The following is an 8,501-nucleotide window of genomic DNA, read 5'->3' as shown; positions in this document are numbered from 1 at the left end:
AGGCTCCCTAGATGCTCTCTGACCCACTCTTCCTCTACCCTTCCTCTACCCTTCCTCTATATGATTAACTAACTTGTTTCTCCAAATAGGATAGCTGTTTGTAAGTGGATTCAGGAAGCCAGGAAAGAGGTGCAAAAAAATATGAGAAATTGAATGGAAAACAACAAATCAAGATGGGAAGACAAATATGGAATAAAGTTACCTGATTCTTTGTTTGAGGGTCCAAATCCCACAAATTGGTATACAGGAAGCAATTGGTAAGAATAATGTACCAATATGTATGTTGTTAGATGAAAAGTAAGCCATATGTAAGTTAAATAGGAGAGAGATATAGTTACTGGGCAAAGTTGTGGCTGGTTTGTGGTGACTGTATTCCTGTTGATTTCAAAGAAATATTGTTTCTGTAGCATGTTTATATTAYGCATTAAATATAGCATTAAATCATGGCAGGTGTGTCACACAGTGTGAGAACAAAGATAAAACATAACATACACATTTTGTAATTAAAAGCAAGCTGCAATGTAACCTGTGGCAAAAATGACTGGCCCAAGTGCCAATCTCCTGTAAAGCGATGCAGACTCTGTAGAGATCTTGGGGACATTCCATGACACCTGCAATAACACCTGCAAACTATAATCGTAACTATTTATTACACTATATGTGCACGTCTGCAGCTTTAAGGAAAAACTTCCATAATGTCAACAACTTTTTTTTGGTATGGAATAAAATATGACCTATAAAATATGAATACTCGTGACAGTATGGAAAGAAAATAAAAAAAGAGATAATTTTCTTTCAGAAGGTTTGTTGTTAGTCTTCAGCTTTTACTTCTAGAATTGACTGTGACAAATGCAGTTCTCTCTTCAGCAATGGAAATAGCATTATTTTGTATCAGCTAAATCAAAGCTTCCAGTGTTTTCTAAGATGCATCTAGGAGAGTTGGTCAGCAGTCAACTCAGCACTTACTTAGTATTTTTCTTAATGAATGCCATAGTTAGAGCTGTATTTACAAAGTTTGCCAGACCCTCCAAATTGGGAGGCATTGACTGTATGTCAGAGGATCAGTGCACCCCACAGCAAGAACTGCACAAACGATTTTGAGAAGGCAGATGGCAATGAGGGTGACAGAGCAGTGGAACAGGYTGCCCAGGGAAGTTGTGGAGTCTCCTTCTCTGGAGGTCTTTGAAACCCGCCTGGATGCCACCCTGTGCCACATGCTCTAGGTGTGCCTGCTTGAGCGGGAAGGTTGGACTAGATGATCTCTAGAGGTCCCTTCCAACCTTGAACATTCTGTGATTCTGTGAATATTGGGATGAAACCTAACAGTAGAAAATGATCATTCTGCAACTAATAACTAGCATTTCTACACTGGTCTAGGAGCTCATACCTTGGGGATCACTGTGGAAAAAACCTGATGGATACATGGCTGTGTGTGCTGTAATCAACAATAATATGCCATCCCAGGAGGCACCAGGTAAAGCATTTCCAGCAGAGAGAGGGAACTTGCAATGGCATTGTGTAAGGTATGAGTAAGAGAGCATGCAGCATCTCTTCCCAGCACAGCTAGAATTACTGTGTATGTAGCTGTGGCCTCCCATATTAGCAAACACCACCTGAAACTAGAGCAGGTAGAAAAAAGGTCTGTAGGGTGATCTGGGAGTGGCGAGTCTGATGGACAAGATGAAAGCGAAGTCGATTGGCAAAGCAAAGCCTAAGAGCAGAAGTATGTCATTCTGTGGGACAGGTATGATAAAGAGCAGGTGGGGAAAGCATAATATTATATTATAATAATATAATAATATAATAATATAATAATATATAATATATAATATATAATATATAATATATAATATATAATATATAATATATAATATATAATATATAATATATAATATAGCATTTCAGCGTAATTCAAGTCAATGTTGATACAAAAGCAAAGGAAAAGATCTAGTCAAGAATAAATCTGTATTAAAACCCAGAAAATTTAGAACTGTCACTCCAGTGAAGTTCTAGAATAGCGCTCATGAAAGARCCCTTGAAGAGCAAGTAACCAAGGGCAGTCCTACAGTGAAGCTTGGAAAGTTCAGGAAGAACTAGAGAATTTAATTTGTTTTGTTTTTGTTTTGATGCATATTAAAATATGTTCAATTGATATTGCTGGTAGATTGAGACAACCAGGATTTGGACTTGAATGACCAGGAGATCTCCATCAGTCCATGTTTCTATATAAAATAATATAAATCAAGTTACATTTATATGATTAGCCTACACAGCACTCAGGTAATCACTCCTCATGGTAAAAGATGTTTCTTGGAAACTAGTCAAAGTGAAGGAAGGAAGGAATTCTAGGGAAAACATCTATATTTTCAGGAATTACTTTTATGTAACTCTTTGTACTTAATTTGTTGCTCCAGATGATTTAGTAGGGACAATATTTGGCCAACTRAGCACAAGAATGTAACTGGGCACTTAATTTTTTAAGTCTTTCTTTAGGATCTTATACGGAAGGCAACCTGAATGCTTCCCCAGAGCACAAGAGCAAAATACAGACATATCCTTAGATGACAGAGTCTTGATCCYGCTCTTTCCTAGCATTGCTAGTTGACTGGGCCTGCAGAATATCCTAACATGCATGAGGTAGCCTTTTAAAAGATATTTCTCTGTCCTGTTCCGCAGTGCATCCATTTGGGACTGCCACAGGCYTCTGCCACTACTCTACTACATAGCAAAAGCCACTACAGCCATGTCTGGAAATTGCACTGTCTGCTGTGGGAACTGTAGCAATACAGAAAAAGTTGCTCAGATTACTCTTTTATTGCACCTTCCCTCTCCCYCATATTTACTGAAATATGCTTAAAATTTTAAAAGTCGTTGTTGTTGCAATGATATTTTATAAAACTCTCTCTTTTTTTTCCTTTTTCATTTTTCTGTAAACCTAGATTTTGGGCCTGTTCTAAATTAACAGCGTCCCTTTGACATTCACGGGATTTATGGGCAGGCATGGAGGGAAAGTACATCCCTGTGCTGGATTGGAGTCAAAAGGATCCCAGAGGTATATACTGTACTTCTGAATTTCCTTCCTCTTTTCATGACTGTAATTCTTGTGTCCTCTTTTGCATACATAATTGATTAATCTGTATTTTAAAGGTTTAATACGTTTCCTCTTTTTAATCTGGAGGCCCGCAATTTCATTTTCATTATTCTTCCAAGGTCTCTGACTTCTGTTTTCAAATCGCCTACGCTGTCATCTGCAGGAACACATTAGACAGAAAATAACACTTTTTGGATTATTGGGATAAGGAGGGAATAATACAAGCAGCAAAGAAAAAAAAAAGGAGAATTAAATGACAAAAAAATCAAAGATATAGGCATGGGYTCCCTGAAACAGGAGGGGGGAGGTTTTAATTACAGTTTGTTGTGCCAGCTGATCTCTTTGGGCCGCAAGGGAGGACTGAAGGGCTTTCATCAGTGCCCTGCTACCTCCACCGTCCCTGCCAGGGCCCGGACCCAGCAGAATTGCCACTCATGGAAGTCACTTAATCAACAAATTCTTCAAATTCCCTGGCCTGGCCCCCCACCCCCTACATTTTTAGGGCTTAAGGGAAGATTCATAAAGAGCCTTAAGGGCTTTCCAGGTGCCTAAGTGTTGCTAGGCAGTTCTCAGAGGCCCGTGCGGACCTGTGGAGGTGTCCCGGTGTCCTCCGCSTGCTCGGCTTTCACCCCTAGGACACGTTATGCAGGGAAGCATGATGACCTTGCCCGGGATCACGACCCGCAAAGCCTCTCTCATGGGGCTGCCAGGCTCGGCCGTTGTGTGGCTGAGCCTGACAGAAAAGCGGTCCCTCTGTGGAACGTGCCCCTGGCGCCGCGCGGTGACCTCCGCGTGAAGGAAAGGCCCTCGCTGAGCTCTGGCGGGGCGACGCTCCCTTCTCGTGAGCTCTCCGTGAGCTTCGGCTCCCGCTGAACGCAGAGTCCGGCCGCCTTGACAGGTACGGACTAGTGTTTCTGTGGGTTTCAGCCCCCTGTGCTCAGACAGAGGGGGAGAAGTGGAATGAAGTGCAAGGAACCAGAGACAGGAGGAGGCAAAGGGGGGTAGTTCAGCATCGCCTCATGAGTGTTTTATGAGTCAGATCGCTAAGAATCAACTTCCTCACTAGCTAAGACTCAAGGATAAATGCATTTTCAATTATAACATAAAGATAATAATTTTAAAAAGTAGATTTGCCGTAATGGAAAAGTTATAGACATTTATAGTAACAAAAGAAGCTTTAATAAGACTATACATGCAAAGATAATAAGTCACCACACTCTTTCAGCCAATTTGTGCAGATGGCTATTTGGTCTCTATAATCCTTCCAAGGACTAGTGTGCCTTGGATAGCCCCTGGACCTATGTCTTTTCTCATCTCTTAAAGATGAGCATGRCAGTAACTCCAAACAACTGCCCAGAGGGGCTTCTCTAGCCAAAGGTGTAATGACCTCCTCCTTCCTCTTTTCCTGTTTACCTGCCCTCAGTCTCTGTGACTGGGCACTGAACGTGGGGAATTAGCTCATTTCCTTCCCCCACTCCTTAAAGTTGCTTGATTATTATTTCTATTGTGTTTGCACCTTCCTTCTACCTTCTGAAAACATGCTGGTAAAGCCATATATGGAATGTCGTGAAACATACTAAATACACAGTCTCCTTGCCAGGGCTTAAACTGTCCTCACTCCATACCATACACAAGCTAAGTGAGATTCAAGAATGGATATGGTGGAAGGCAACCTTTGAATATCTGTCTCCAGAGGGAATTCAAGGGGGAGGAAGACTGACTGTGCACTTGCCTAATTTGTTAATCTGCTGACAGAGTCTTTTTTTGCAATGCCAAGTTGTAAATCTCTCTTATTTTTGGCATTCCTGAGTCTGATCATGGAAACGAGATGGCAAGAGGAGTGGTTGGAGGGGACTTGCCTCAGCGCAGGATGAGCAGGTCTTGCTTCCTTCCTCAAGGACAAATTGAACATGTTTAAATACATCAATCAATGATCCAAATGGAAAATGTTTCTGGGAGTAGGGAAGAGTCCCTGTTTTCCTAACTAATGGAGGGCAGTCCTGTTTTGCAAATTCTTCTCTTTTTTTTTTTACCTCTGACTACTATGGCTGAGGCCTCATGAGTAACTTCTAAAAGCTGATGTGCGTCCTCAGCAGCTGAGCTGATGGTAAGACACAGCACAGCCTGGGATACCAAAGTGGCACACCGGAGTAAACACCTGCACTGCATCTGCCTTTATCTTATCTCCCTGTCAAGGTGTGTGAAAGGAATTAGCCAGTAATTTGTGTTGTCAACAACGCCTTCTGGCCTGTTAGCCAAACTGGTGAGCCTGCTGGGAGAGACACTAGTATAAAAGGACTTTGTACTGCGCATCTAGCTCACCTTGTGAAAACAGTGGTGTTTTTCTAACATGGATTTACTTAACTGTTCAGCTGCARATACACTTGCAAGCTCCAAGGCAGTTTAAAATAGTTCCAGGAACAACTTCTTCATCACATTTCCCCAGCAGATTCTCAAGTTACAGATCTTACATCATCAACACTAAGTGTCTCTGGCTGACCACAGTGCAAAACCCAGTCCTTTAGGTTTTGCTGCTTAGGCATTTCTGAGTGTTGTGCATGTGCCACTCCTCCCCAGCTCATGTTTTTGAGGACTTTGTAATTCTCTTTTGCACAATTGGAGGAGCTGAATTCTGGAAAAGCTCTTTTCGGAAGTTTGTTTCTCAGTCTGCTTAAGCAAGGCTGCTTTGATGCTGGCATCTGTTTGACTTCTGTGGTCTTTTGGAGAATAGCTTTTTTTTTTTTTTTTTTCCCCCCTGGATGTGTTCCATTTCCTTCTTATCTGAAAGTATAAAGTATATGACTCCAGCTTTAACAGAAAGACAAACGATTACCTAGCCACTTCAGAGGTGATAAAGGGAGGTCATTTCCTCATCTTCATTTATCTGGCTATAGTTGTCTTCACCAAAGATAATCAGATGTCACTCCTGATGATTAAATAACATTTTTTTGAAAGAGATGCTGTAACTTCCATTCAGGAGAACAAGCAACATATCCTGCATTTCTTACTGGTCCTTCCACACTGGCTTCAGTGGGAAGTTTGGAGAAAGGGACATGCAGGGGGATGCATTTTAAGTCCTTCATAGCTTCAGAGGGAAATGCTGCTCATGCTGATACCCAGCACAAACGGGGCCACACGCTGATTTTGATCCAGTGCCAGTCATGCTAAAGGCCGCACCAGTGGGGTCACATGCATGCAGGTTCAAGACAGCTATAGCATGTGGCCCAAAGCTTTGGGAAAGATTTTCTAGTGTTTTGGGGACCAGCAGTGACTACAGGAAACTGGACTTAAAAGCTGGATGTCTTTGAACGTGGTAAATGCAGTTACTATTTCCTGTTGGTTTCAGGGCAAAATTATCTCACTCCTAATGAGAAGGAGAGGATGACTTTTGAGTCACGTAAAGCAGTGTTGCTGCTCTTGTAAACTGTTAAAGTGGGAAAGGGCTTTAAAGCAGGTATGTGCTAGTCCCAGATTCTTCCAGACCCAAGCCCTCAGCTTGCATGGCCTGAGTTTGCTGATTCTCCTCCCTCATTCTAGATTCAGGACAGTGTAGGAAGTCACCCTACATCCTTATACGGACTGAAAAAAAAAAAAAGAAAAAGAAAAAAAAAGATATTCTTCTCCTGTGTCCATTGAGTGGCTCAGCGAGGAAGGATATGAAAGGAATGTTGGCATTACGAGCTCCGTGGGTCACCTCACACAGACACTAGCAGGAGTGGGTAGTGGTGCAGATGAGCAGTGCGTTATTGTCCACCTAAAGCAAAGGTGGCTCTGAGTTAAAAAAAACACCCTGGGACTACAGCAGAATGTTATTTTCTGTTCAAGACGTAGCCCAGCCCTAAATATTTTATGCACCATTCATGTAGCTTCTCTACTGCATGAACTGCTATGGATTTTGTCCCAAAGAGCTTGTCATATATTGTCTAGGAAAAAAAAAAGTTTTGTTTGTTATGTTTAACAAGACAGGGCTTGTTATGGAAAAAAAAATCCATAAAAAAAACATTTTGAAAAATTACCATGGGAAATAAAATATTTTCGCAAGAAGCTCAGCTCCACAGTGATTCCAGAAGGCCTCATTCTTCTTCTCCAGATAGTGATGAAACGTGACTGATGTAAACTGGGCTGCTTTCCTGTCACAGGCAAGTCACGCAASATCCAACTTCAAAACTTCCAACTAACTTTGAAAAGGTTTTCTTTTAATATCTGACCCATTCAAAAGTTTTCCTAATTAAATCAGTTTACCTTTTGAAACATTGATTAGAAATACTTGTTTTTTCTCTAACAAAACACAATAATGCTTTTTAATATACAGTGGAAATCAATTATCTAGCCTCTGTGCCTGTAACTGAAAGAATATTAGTGTAGCTGCATTTTGTTTTCTTGTGGAGGAAGAAGAACTAATTGTTTTTTAAATGAAATGTTAAGTAGCATAGTTTACCGAGAAGTATAACCACAGACTGGTTTGATGTGTGTTGCACAGCTGGAATTAGAAACACACACAAAAAAGAAAAAAATTAGAAACCACAGAGCTATTAAGCTGAGACAGGAGAGTAACAATGAAATTGGCCTGGCTTTTCTTTTTCCACTTACAGATACTATTCACTTGGATAAACACTGCAGTCTTTGCAAGTAAATAAACTTTTTTTTTTGAACAAACAAAACAACAATAAAAAAGAAACAGAAGGAAATAGGAAAAACCTAAACTAAACAAAAGAGTGAGAACATAATGATCATTAAGTACGTGTTTTCAAACAAAAATGCTGTTAATTAAGGGCAACGCCCAGCAGCAGGAATCTGGGAAAGATGTTGAAACAAGAAATAAGTATCATATCCTCAAAGTTTAATTAATTTATTTGGACAACACCCAAATATACATGAGGGGAAAAAAAAACACAAAAAGGAACATTAAATAKCTGAAGGAAGAAAATGGTAAAAGTGAGCGTTTCTAAAACTCACAAATGTGGTATTTGCAGAAATGCTAAAAATAATGTTTTCTTCCTTAGAAGCTCTCAGTAGAAGCTGAGAGGCTAGGAGGCAAACAAAGGTTTTGCTTTTACGTGCTTGAATAAAAAGGCTCTTTGGAAGCATCTGTGGTGGCCGCGCGCCACGGCTGCCTCGCCATGCGGCACACAGCAGTGTCGTGGCAGAAGGCTCAGGAAAGCAGCTCCTCTTTGCCCAAAGCACTTGTTTCACCCATGCACTTTGACTGCCAGGATCAACCCAGTCCTGCCCATACCCCAGGAGACCCTTTCCCATTGGTTTGGCAGTGCCTCCGAGCCAGTTTTGCAGCTGGAAATGGGAGCAGAGCAACCTGAGAGCAGTAGTGCAGTGAGATGCTCCTGGCAGGATGACTCCCTGCCAGGTCTACTGAGAAAAAAAAAGAAAAAAAAAAGAAAAAAAAAAGAAAAAA

The sequence above is a fragment of the Nothoprocta perdicaria genome, unplaced genomic scaffold, assembly GCF_003342845.1.
Source record: "Nothoprocta perdicaria isolate Ctin4 unplaced genomic scaffold, notPer1 scaffold_5, whole genome shotgun sequence".
NCBI classification, from domain to species: domain Eukaryota; kingdom Metazoa; phylum Chordata; class Aves; order Tinamiformes; family Tinamidae; genus Nothoprocta; species Nothoprocta perdicaria.
Note: the sequence above shows the minus strand (reverse complement) of the source record.